Raw genomic sequence first — 12,127 nt, 5'->3', positions numbered from 1 at the left:
CGAAAAAATTAAGCAAAATACAAATGTAATTAAAAAAATGTTTAAATAGAACTAATCATTAAGCTTTTACCGTTATCAAAAACAGAAAATGATAAAAAATTTAGCAGTTATTAAAACGAACTAAAATTACAAAAGTCATCTAGATACTCTTAAGAAACTAAACAGTTATTTTATTTTGTTCGAGTTGTGAAAGAAAAATAAAAGTTAATGCGGCCTTATAAAAGCTGATTACGCGTTTGCTCGTACAGTTATAATCTTTAAAATAATATTTTAGAGTACAATAAAGGTAGTGTTAGGAAAGATATCATTACAAATAAATAATAAAAGAAATATATAACTTGAGTACTTAAGATCAAACAATCTAAAGTGACTTATAAATTATAAATTAATTTAAAAGGCTTTAAAGAACTGTAAACACTTTTACACTCTTATGTTTTCTAAGCGATAAATTTAAAACTAAGGTGCAAAAGCTGATAAAAAATAAACGAGTAAAGTAACCTTAATGATCTACCTGGTACATTATATTAGAGTGCGGCTAGATTCGCATCTGGAGTTTTGATGCAGCACATCACTATAAAATTGTTAAAACTATACTGTACATTTTTTTTTGTTAACCCTACAACAATGAAAAAAAATATATTTTAACTGTAAATTTTTTCATTTGAAAGTTTTATATTATTCATAGAATATTTACTAAAAGTTTATGAAATTTAGTTAAAAATAATCCAGAAGGTTAAATTTAAGCAAATGCTTTTGTTTATAAAAATTTGTGATAGAAAATTGTCAAGCATGCACTTAAGAACTAAAAGTTTCACATATTGACTGTATCCGATTACAAGGTGATAAAACCTATCCATTTTGCCCGAGTTAATATTTAGTTTATATTAAAAGCTTCCATTTAGAAGAAAAAGAACTTTTTTACAGAAAACTTTTAGAATATAAAACTCTTATTATTAGCTTTAAAATAAAAATCTTTAAACCATATTTTTTTTTTCTTGTAAAGAAATCTTAATCATAATAATTTAAGTTTTTGTTAAAAATAGTGTAAGATAACTATTTAGTATAAGCATGTGTTATTTTTGTTTCTATTATCTTTAAAGTTAATTGATTTCTTAAACTCTTTAAGTCAAGAGCAACTTGAAACATCTAAACCATAGTTTAATACTAATTAAAGTTTTCGATGAAAATAATGTTTGGTTGATGATATAGTTTATGTGTGCAACACAAGGGAGTCAAGCTGCATTTAACTACAGAAAATAGTTTAAAAAAACTAGAAAATTAACAAAAGTTTTTTTACATAGTTAAATAGAACTCGATTCCTGGTTTCAAAAACTGGTTTTGTTATATTTTTGCTTGCAAATATATAAGATGTTGGGTAAGTTCAAATGCGACTAAATTTAAAAAAATTAACTCTAAAATTGTAGATGTTCATTTTTTGCGTAGCATTTACTTATTTGCTGCAGAGAACCAAAAAAAAAATCCCAAACTTTAATTTTCAACTAATTTAAGACATTTTTACATAACAACTACATCAATTTTTAATGTAACAAAATCTTTGTTTCAATAAAAAACCGTTAAAAAACTTCAAGTAAAAAAATAATTTTCTTAATAGTTATAACTAATTTTATTTTTTTAAATAAAAAAATTTCTGGTCATGCTCGAGTTTCCCTTGCACGATTTTCTCCTACTCGAGTTGCCTCTGCTTGAGTTGTCTTTGCGCGAGTTGCCCCTGATTGAGTTACTTTTGCTCGAATTGCCCCTGCTCTTATTCAACTTGTCACCACCTAACTTGTTGTAGTCGCGTTATGGTGAACTTTTAATTCACATTATTTTACGTTTAAAAATACATATAGCTTTGAATTTCTTTTTTATAATATGAATTGCATTTTGATAAGGAGACTCTAAGTTGAGTTAAATGTACATAACTAATAAGTGTTAAATTGTTTAATATTTTAGACACTACATGGGCTACAGAATTTTTAGACTTTAAAGTTTTCTATCAAGTGGGCAAAGATAAGTATAACAAATGATAAAAGCTAAAAAGGATTCTTTTAAGCTGAATCGTTGAAAAAAAAGTGCGTTTTTTTAAATTGTAAACTGCATGCAGGTTTGAAGAAATGTACCAGTTTACATGTCTGTAAAACATTATGTCCTAAAAATATCAGTACGTCCATTTATTGGTCTGTTTACTTTCTTTTGGTAAGATTTGAATAGTTTTAACTAAGTAATTCTACTCACAAGTGTTTCAAGCAAGTCAGTTATAAGTTATAACTACGACTTGACGACTAAATAACGTTATTTGTATCACACTTTTAGTTTTTAAATTATAGTATTTCAACATGATATTAAAAAAAATTTCATAAAGAGTACATCATCCGTACTCATCATCTTTAAAATGCAACTTTTGGTTTTTATAACTTAATATTATTTAAATTATCTAGTTACCAATTGGTCTGTTGACTTAAAAAATATTTAAAACAAGGAATTAATAAAATTAGTTGGTTTGAAATAATTAAAACTAAGCTATTGTATATAAAACAAGTATTTGTTGAACTTTTATTTGTACAAAGGTTATAAATACTTTTAGCTTTGAACTTTTAAATATTTTTATAAGGCCAAAATTATTTAAGTTAAAAAAAAAATTATCATTTATAAATTTACTGAACTGTTGCTTAGATAATAAAATAATAAATGTCTGTTTCTTCAAAACATTAAAAAGGGGTTGTGTTATAAGTCTAAAGAAAAAAGTATCTTATTTTTAAAACTTTTGGTTCACATATCTAAAATAAGTATTAGGCATTTCAGTACTATACTAATATCAAAAAAGTTGAAATTTAAAAAATAAATCTAGTATTTTCAAATATTTTCTACAATAATGAAAAAAATATAATTAATAGTAACTTTATACTTATAGTAAACAAAATATTAAATACAAACAACTGAACCGTTATAATTTTTTTTCAAGTACATAAGCTTATAAGCTTACTGAATTTAAGAATGAAAAACTAATACAAAAAGTATAAATTGTTAGTTCTATATCTTTTGATAACAAAGTTTAATTCTTATTCTTTGGTAAAGAACGGTAATTTAAGTACTTCATTCAGACTTATTCTTTTTTCAGGGTCGATAATCAGCATTTTTATTATGACATCATAAAGATCCTTTTCTTCTTGTTTTAAGTGTCCTAGGATATTATTTATATTCACAACTTTGCCGCTTAAATCATTAAAATTTTCCTTTTCTTCTTCTAGATATACTTTGTGTTTATTGTGAACATGTTCTATTCTTTCAATTTGGGTTTTAGTAAATGGTCCTAATGTTTCATTGATCAATATAATAAGCTCTCCAACAGATTCAACATCAAAAGGGAGATCCGATGCTGCAAGTTCAAAAACAGTGCAGCCTATAGACCAAACATCACATGGGTATCCAACTTTGTGTCCCAGAACAACGTCGGGAGCTCTGTACTGCAAAGTAGTAATGACTTCATCATTAAATTTATCTTCAGTGTAAAAACAACCTAAATCGCACAGAGTGATGTCACAATTTCTGTAAAACTCAGGTTTACTTTCATCGTTGTTGAAATGCCTGTTTAGCAAGATGTTATCTGGCTTAATGTCGCTATGCAGCATGTTGTTATCATGAAGTAACTTAGTGGCTTCGATCAACTGACGTGCAATTGTGCGAATTTCATCTATAGTCAACAGTGGTTCGTAATCATAAATAGCTTCAAAAAGTGTTGGTCCGTATAATGGAAACACTAAGTAGACAAAGTTATAATCTTCAAATGTTTCTAATAATTTTATCAAACTGCTGTCATTGATTTTCTTTTCTCTTATAACTTCAAATGCTCTTATTTCATATTTAGCTGCCTCTTTATCACTTATGGCTTTAATTGCCACGTAATCATTAGTGACTTCATCAAAACATTTGTATACGGAACCAAAACCTCCGCTTCCAATTTTGCTTTCAACAGTGTATATGTTATTCAGCTTTTCTCCAACAAGATCCATTTCTTCTGTTCTTTTAAGGTGTGACTCTTCGGTAGAGCTCCTTTTAGAATCAACAACGTATAACGTACTAAAATATGTATATCCTATTAATGCTTGTTAAAGTTTATATAAATAATCAATAACATCTAAATGAAGACTGATAACCACATTAACTAAACAAAAGATACTTTAAATAACTACATTGTCTCTGTAAACTATACCCCTTTACTATAAACTCCTTAATTTTATTTATAAAGTATATGATATAATTTTTTAAGAAAACCTTAATAGAGCTATTTAGAATAAAATCCTGGTTAGGTCTGAGCTGTGCAAATGATATTTAACTGAACTGAAGTGGTCTGAACCTTACTAAAGCGAAATGAAATTATTACGTACAAGCAAATTTATTTTCTATATTCTCGTAGGAAAAAAGGCTAAAATTTGAACTGAAGTAGGTTCACAAGCAAACATAAGATCTAAGTAAATGATTAATAAGTAAAAGCGGTTAACCAAAAAGATGAAATTAAACGCCTAAGTTATGTACTTAGTTTTTTTAAGAGTCTATCAAAAACAATTTATCATAGTTTTTATACTCTGTGTTTACAATATCTCTATTTTTTTTCAATAGTTTTAAAACTTAAGAGTGTTAAGCAATTGAATTGTCGCCATAGTTAATCCTGTTAACTGACAATATATACATAGACATGACTTTTTAATTAAGTAAACAAACGTTTGATAAGTTTTCAGTGTTGAGATTTATTTATTTGTGGCAACGCTAAAGTAAAGGTTTAAGTGAAAAAATTTGAAGTTAAAATGTTATACAAAGTTTGAAAGGTAGTATTGACAATGGACAAGAATCAAGGTATAATCGGTTTTCCAAGTTTAAGGTCTGGTAAAAATATCATCTCAAGTTTAAAAATTAAAAATTTATCTGGTTACTCTATATTCTTAATTTAAAGCTTAAAATAGTTTAAACTAGTGGTGTGCAAAAAATGGACAACAACGTAAAAATACTTTTTTAATTTTTTTGAATATAAATTTCATTAATTCTCTTTGTGTATGTAATAACCAACTATTATTAAAAAGTTTATGCTTTCATCAAGAAATGTATATAAACATTTTTCTATTGATTCCTCTGCAACATGCTTAGCTCAGTAAATCAAATTACAGTCGGTTTTAGGTAAATTTATGTATATCTTTTTGACAAAATAATTGTGGCAAAAATATTAAATCATTATTTTTTGTGTTTCTAATTCACTTAAAGTAAATAAATAGTTTTAACTTTAAGCAACACTTTATTAAAAACTGAATATTACTCAATAAATTTTTATTTGTTTTTATTTTTCACTTAGTTTATTAACCTTAAATTTTGACGCATGAATAAGTTTTTAAACAACAGTATAAATAACTAACATTGTTATATGCAGTTTCATATTTTATTTTTGCTTGAAAAGGTCGCAATCTCTTGCCACCGAAACTGGTCGCGAATAAAATATACAATTTGCATAAATCTATTTAACATTAAATCAAAAAAAAAATTTTGATACTTAATGGTAGCAGCGTGTTTTTTTAGTCTGATCTAAAAAAAAACAGTCTAAGTTGAATATAGTTTTTCATTTAAAAATTTGTTAAATTAGATATAAAACTTATTCGAAAGATTAACTTTCTCTTTTAAAATCTACTTTCTCACTAAAATTTAAGGGGTATAACTTGGACAACTAAATGTAAACATGTGATCATTAAATAAGCAAGATGACGTTTTCTATTAGACACAGAAGTGTTTAGCAGTAACTAGAAGTTTTAGTTTAATATTTCAGGGTTTCATGAATGTATGTACTAAGTGCTATATGTTTAACTAACTTCTAGAAATTTCATTTGAAAGTGCTAAAATAATTTTAGACGCAATATACCTTTTGTTTTGAGATTATAATACCACTTAAAAGTACATAGGTATGTAAATCGAACTAAAATTACTTAAAGAAAATAATGTTATTTGGAAGAAGGTTTTCTTAATTAAGATTAGGCTTAAAGTTTGGTTTTATTAATTTACATTTTCTTACATCATTCATTATGACAAATTTATTTATTATATATTTCTTAATTTTTAAAGCTTTTAATCTTACGGTTTACTTATAACTAACCGTGTCAGTTTTACAGTAACTACTCGATCTAAAAATTAATAAATTAAATATATGCAGTTTTTTTTTTCTGTTTAAAATTTTAGGGTATTTTACTTTATAGATACTTGAAGAATACCAATGTTAGATTTAATGACATTTTTGGAGCAACATTTTAGATTTTTAATATAGTATAAAAATATATTACAATTTATTTGATAATTTATACAAGCTCTATTATCACTTGTTTGGAATTTATTAAATTTTTTTAAAAGATTTAATCAAAAGTTAATATGTTTATAAACTATATATCAGTCTAACGTTCAAAAAACTAAAAGTTAATTCGTAAATTATTGTATGTTTTAACTGTAACGAAATTACCTTATAAATGTTCATTAAATATTGAAAATAAATACGAAAATTAAATAATGTATAAATAACAACTAATTATAACTATAAGCATTGTTTGATTCACAAAATAAGTTACATTTTGAAAAAGTTCTATTTTATTTGTTACATTGCTTTTTGGTTAGTCATAATATTTACAATAAAATTTGAATTAGTACTGGAAATGTATTTTCATTACCATTAATTTTTAAAACGTTAAAGTCAAAAGCTAACTTCTTTAAATAAAAAAATATTAAAAAAAAATTTTATTAGATGACAACAATAACTAAAATTGTTTTACAGAAACAGCTAAAAACTATTTTATCTAAATCATGAGTTCTGCAGGGTCTCAACACAGCAGTCCACTAAAATCCGCAGACAAACCAAGTAACAAACGTGGTGAAGTTATTAAAAGAAAATCATTAGAAGAAAACCTTAACAATTTAGAAACAGTTATGAGTTCTTCAGAGTCTTAAAACACCTCAGACAAAAACAAAGGAACTAAAAGAGCAGAACTCAACCTAAAAGAAGAAAAAGTAGTGATGAATTGCACAAATTTAAATAAAAGAAGTAATTTGAGTTCCTGTTCGAACCTTAGCTTTAAAAGTTACGAACTAAACCTTTTAGGAAAAAAAAATATTCAACTTATACACGGTAGAGAGCAAAATAGGCAGCGGAGCAGCCGGTTCTGTATATAAATGTTTTGATGACCACACAAAAGACTACGTAGCAATCAAAGTTTTTAAATATGAACATGTTGCGGAAGAAGAAATAAGGCTCTTGAAAATTATGGCGGAATTACAAAAAAAATGCAGTAGATTAATTCAAATGTTACATGCCTTCAAAGATGAAAAATTCACCTACATAATACTTCCGTTATACGGGCCAACTCTTTACGATGTAATACACAGTAATGAACTACCCTTCACAATAAAAAAATTCGCATAATTGCGCGTCAACTAATCAAGACCACAATGTTACTTCACGACAATAAAATGCTACACAGCGATTTAAAAACTGGTAATATCTTGCTGAACAGGTTTTACAACGATAAAAGTAAACTTGAGTTTTACAGAAAACCTGAGATCACTCTGTGCAACTTTGGTTGCGTATATACTGAAGATGAATTTCAACATTGCGAGATAACGACGTTGCCCTACAGGGTACCTGACGTCGTTTTGGGACACAAAATTGGATATCCATGTGATGTTTGGTCTATAGGCTGCACTAATTTTGAACTTGCTACATCATACTGCCTTTTTAATGTAAAATCAAAGGAAGAGCTTATTGTTTTGATCAATGAAACATCAGGACCATTTACTAAATCCCAACTTGAACAAGTAGAACAGGTTCACAATGAACACAGAGTGAGCTTAGAAGAAGAAAAGAATAAATTTAATGATTTAAATGGCAAATTTATAAATGCAAATCAATTTCTTGGTCAGTTGAATGAAAAAGAAAAGGATCTTTATTCTGTCATAATAAAAATGCTGATTATCGACCCTGAAAAAAGAATAAGTTTGAATGAAGTACTTAAACTACTGTTTTTTACAAAAGAATAAGAAATAAACAATGTTGTCATAAAATTGAAGAACTTAGAATAGTTTTTTGTCATTGTTTTCTATTGTTAACTCAAGTTAACACTAAGCTTATAAGTATACGTGTTTGAATGATCATCAAAATGATTAATTTGTTCTTTACAAAACAATAAAAAAATAATATGTTATAGTAGCACCTATAAATGTAATTTCCTTCTACTCGTTTTTCTTCGTTAATTTCAATAAACACTCCAGTTTATGCGTTTGAATAAATAACAAAGAAAAAATAATTTTTCTTTTGTTGTTTGTTTTACTAATTAATTACAGTTGTATTGTACTTATTTCACTTCAATTGTCCACGTATCGATGCATGCATTAGAATAAATTTTAAAACTTTTCAACAAAAAATTCTTTTTAAAAGACAAGTTTCAAATAAATAATAACAACATTTTTTTAACTTATATTTTAAATCTACTCGATATTTTTTGATTGACAAAGGCAAAATAAATACAATTTTGTATTTATTAATTGCCGTGTACAAAACCAGGTGAGTATGTAAGCTGGCTATTAAAACCGTGCCAAGACACCTGCCGATTCCAACATGCATATTCCAACATGCCGAAACACTTGCAGATACCAACGTGCCAAGACACCTGTAATTGTCAACATGTCAAACCACCTGCAAAAGAGAAAGTAAAAATGTATATAAACGGTGAAGCACATCTACAAATAGCTTACTATATCTCAACTACCCTACGGAGCGGACCTAGGCCGCTTCAACGGGGCGACTCTTCCTTCGTGGAAGTAGTTGCAGCTTTTCACGTGAGACTTCGAGGCCGGAGACGTGAATGGCAGTACGATACAAAATAGTTGGCTTGGGACTGCGCGGCCGCAGAGGTTAACTAGAGAACGATATAAAACAGCTTACGTGAGACTTCGAGGCCGAAGACGTAAGCTGTGGTACGATATGAAACAATTTTGATAGGATTTCTACGTTCATAAATATCGTCTTTTCCATCTTTATCGTTATTAAAGTTCGTATAAGATTAATGCCTAGAAAACTTAAGCGTCGCGCACCATTTTGTATGTTTTGTTTGTGAAGGCAATAAACGGTACATAGTTTTTTGTTGTTTATTTTATAACTAAATTAAGTTGCTATACCTATTTATACCGGTTAAAGATAGAGATAGAATTACAGAATTTATTAATTACTAATAAATAAATATGGTATACAAAACAGTTACACCAAGATAAATATAAATTAAATTACTTAACATTAACTGTTAGTACAGTTTTTTTTTAAATCCAAACAAACTTACAGTAATGGTGATTTAAAGAAAAAAAAAACTAATAAACTTTCATCTGATTTGATAACTTTTTTAAACACCCAAACTACTTTTAACGTGTTTAGTTGAAATAAGATTTCTAAACAATGTAATTTTATTAGAATTATGATATATGGTTATTTAATAAGTTAAAAAATATATAAAAATATTAAGAAAAAAGGTCTATACTTTAAAATTAAAACGTTGTCAAAAGCACTTCTTAATTGTTATTTAATTTAACGCAACAAAAACAAGTTTTGTTATAATCAAATACAACTAGATATATTGAAACAGTCTTTTTTATAAAAAATGTAGTCTTTTTCAATAAAATTTGAAATAAGTTTGAAACAAAATTGAAATAAATTTAAAATTTCAACTTAACTTAAATAAATAATCAACAATGATCAACATTTTTTTTAAATTCAGGATCTTTATGATGTTATAATGAAAATGCTGATTATCGATACAGATAAAATAATAATTCTGAATGAAGTACTTAAACTATAGTTCTTTACCAAACAATAAAAAAAAGCAATGTTGTTACAAAGAGTACAACTTACAATTGTATTTTTTTTGTCCACTTTACCACTTTAATAAGCTATAAAGTTTTGATTAAATAATAAAACAATATATTTGTTTTATTTGATATTTTCTTTTACTAAAAGCTCACAGTTACTCACACTGAAAAATGTAACATATTTAAAAAGTTGATAAGATGATGGATATGTCTTAGCTACATTAAAATACATAAAATTCAAATTAACTTTACAACAACTGTTAGCACAATTTTTTTATTAACCTAAACACACATATAGTAATGTTTAAATAAAGAAAAAATTAAGTTTTAACTGATATGAAAACATTTTGAAATACCTAAAAAGACTTATATGAGTTAAGATACAAAAAAGTCTATAAACAAAGTAATTTAATAAAAATATATTATATGCTTTATTAAACAAGTCAAAAGTATAAAATTATTAAGTAAACAAATTAAGAATTTAAGTAAAAAATATGGTCAAAAGCACTTCATCAATTTTTTAAATTTAGCTTCAAAACAAAAAAAAAAGAAATTCTATTATGATGAATAAGTAAATAATTAAATAAATATATTAAAACAGTTTTGTTGCAAAGAAACGAAGTTTTATTCAATAAAGTTTCAAATAAGCTCTTAAATGTTATCAACTGAATTTCAATGAACATCTACTAGTGATCAGATTTTTTTTTTTACCTTAAATTATTTTAAAGTTAAACAATGTAGTATAAACAATGTTTAAGTTAAAAGCTTTTTCTTATTTTCCACTGTTATTTAAAAATGTTATATTCCACTGTTTTTTAAAGATTCTGTATATTAAAGTAATTAGGGTAATACCCTTATTTATCTTCTGAATTGCTATCCAAAATACATGAGAATAAAGTTAATTTTATAGGCAAATTTATTAATTTTTCAAAAAACATAAAACTTTAGTGTGAATTATTTTCCTTATCTAAAAAGCTACCTAAAATTTTTTTTTTTATTTTAGAGAACGCACTTTTGTCTTTAATTTAAAAACAAAAATATTTGGTTTGGGGTTGGAATTTTTTCATGGGGTTCATGTGAGTTACACTAAATTAAATTAAATTTTTCTATTTCAATTTAATTTGATGTAATTCACATTCTTATTAACTTTTTTTTTGTTTTTATCAATTTTTTATCTAGGAAATGGCCAAGGCAAATGATAGTGTAGTATACATCATTTTGATTAGAGGCTAAATCGTAAAAAATATTAACATTAATTATAAAATAAACATTTAAGAGTTTAAATAACATGCAAACTAAGGGAAAAAGAAAATAAAACATTAAAAAAAAATATTTATTTTTGGATTTAATACCATTTGATTAAAAAAAAACCAAAAAAAAACCTTCATTTTTGGAGGGACCCCATGAAATAATTCCAACCCCAAACCAAATATTTTTTTTTTAAATAAAAGACAAAGGTGCGTTCTCTAAAATAAAAAAAAAAATTTAGATAGTATTTAAGATAAGGAAAATAAATAACATTAAAGTTTTATGTTTTTTGAAAAATTAATAAATTTGCCTATAAAATTAACTTTATGCTCGTTCCAAAATACTACTAATATAGTTTAGCTTTTTTCAAACACCAGTGAAACTGCTGCTCCAAAATATTGTCAGTAGACCAGGTAAAAAAAAAATTAATAAAATGCTCAAATATAAGATAAACAAGATTTCAAATAAAACGATTTTAGATACATGGTTACCACTAAGTCAGGGATTATTGTTTTTTTGAGGTAAAATAACTCCATCTAAAATCCCTTGCAAAGATAAGCACTTTCTAGGGAAAAGCAAGTGTGTTATAACATGTGTATTTTAACCTACCCCATTAATATTTAACTTGTAACTATCAACAAACAAAGTTAAACAAAATACATCTTTTAAACATCAGGGTTGCCACACACTCAGGAAACTCAGAGCATTTTCAAGTTGTAGAATATCTCAGGGAGACTCCAGGAAACTCTGAGAATTTTGATTCTTTTATATTAACTCAGGGAAACTCAGGGCAGTTTTGGTTTTTTCAAAAATAATCAGGAAAATTTAAAGATTTTATTTCAAATCTCAGGGAAATCTCTTCTAGACCTAGAATGAGATTTAGTTAATCCAGTTTCAATATTTTGTTCAAAAAAGTTAATTTATTCATTTTTAAATTTTTTAGCCTTGCTGCAAGTTCTTCAATATTCTTAGAATTAACATGGTAATTAAAAAAAAAAAAAAA

This window comes from Thalia democratica, chromosome 5 (assembly GCF_965202585.1).
Source record: "Thalia democratica chromosome 5, ktThaDemo2.hap1.1, whole genome shotgun sequence".
NCBI classification, from domain to species: domain Eukaryota; kingdom Metazoa; phylum Chordata; class Thaliacea; order Salpida; family Salpidae; genus Thalia; species Thalia democratica.
This window is presented reverse-complemented; position numbering follows the sequence as displayed.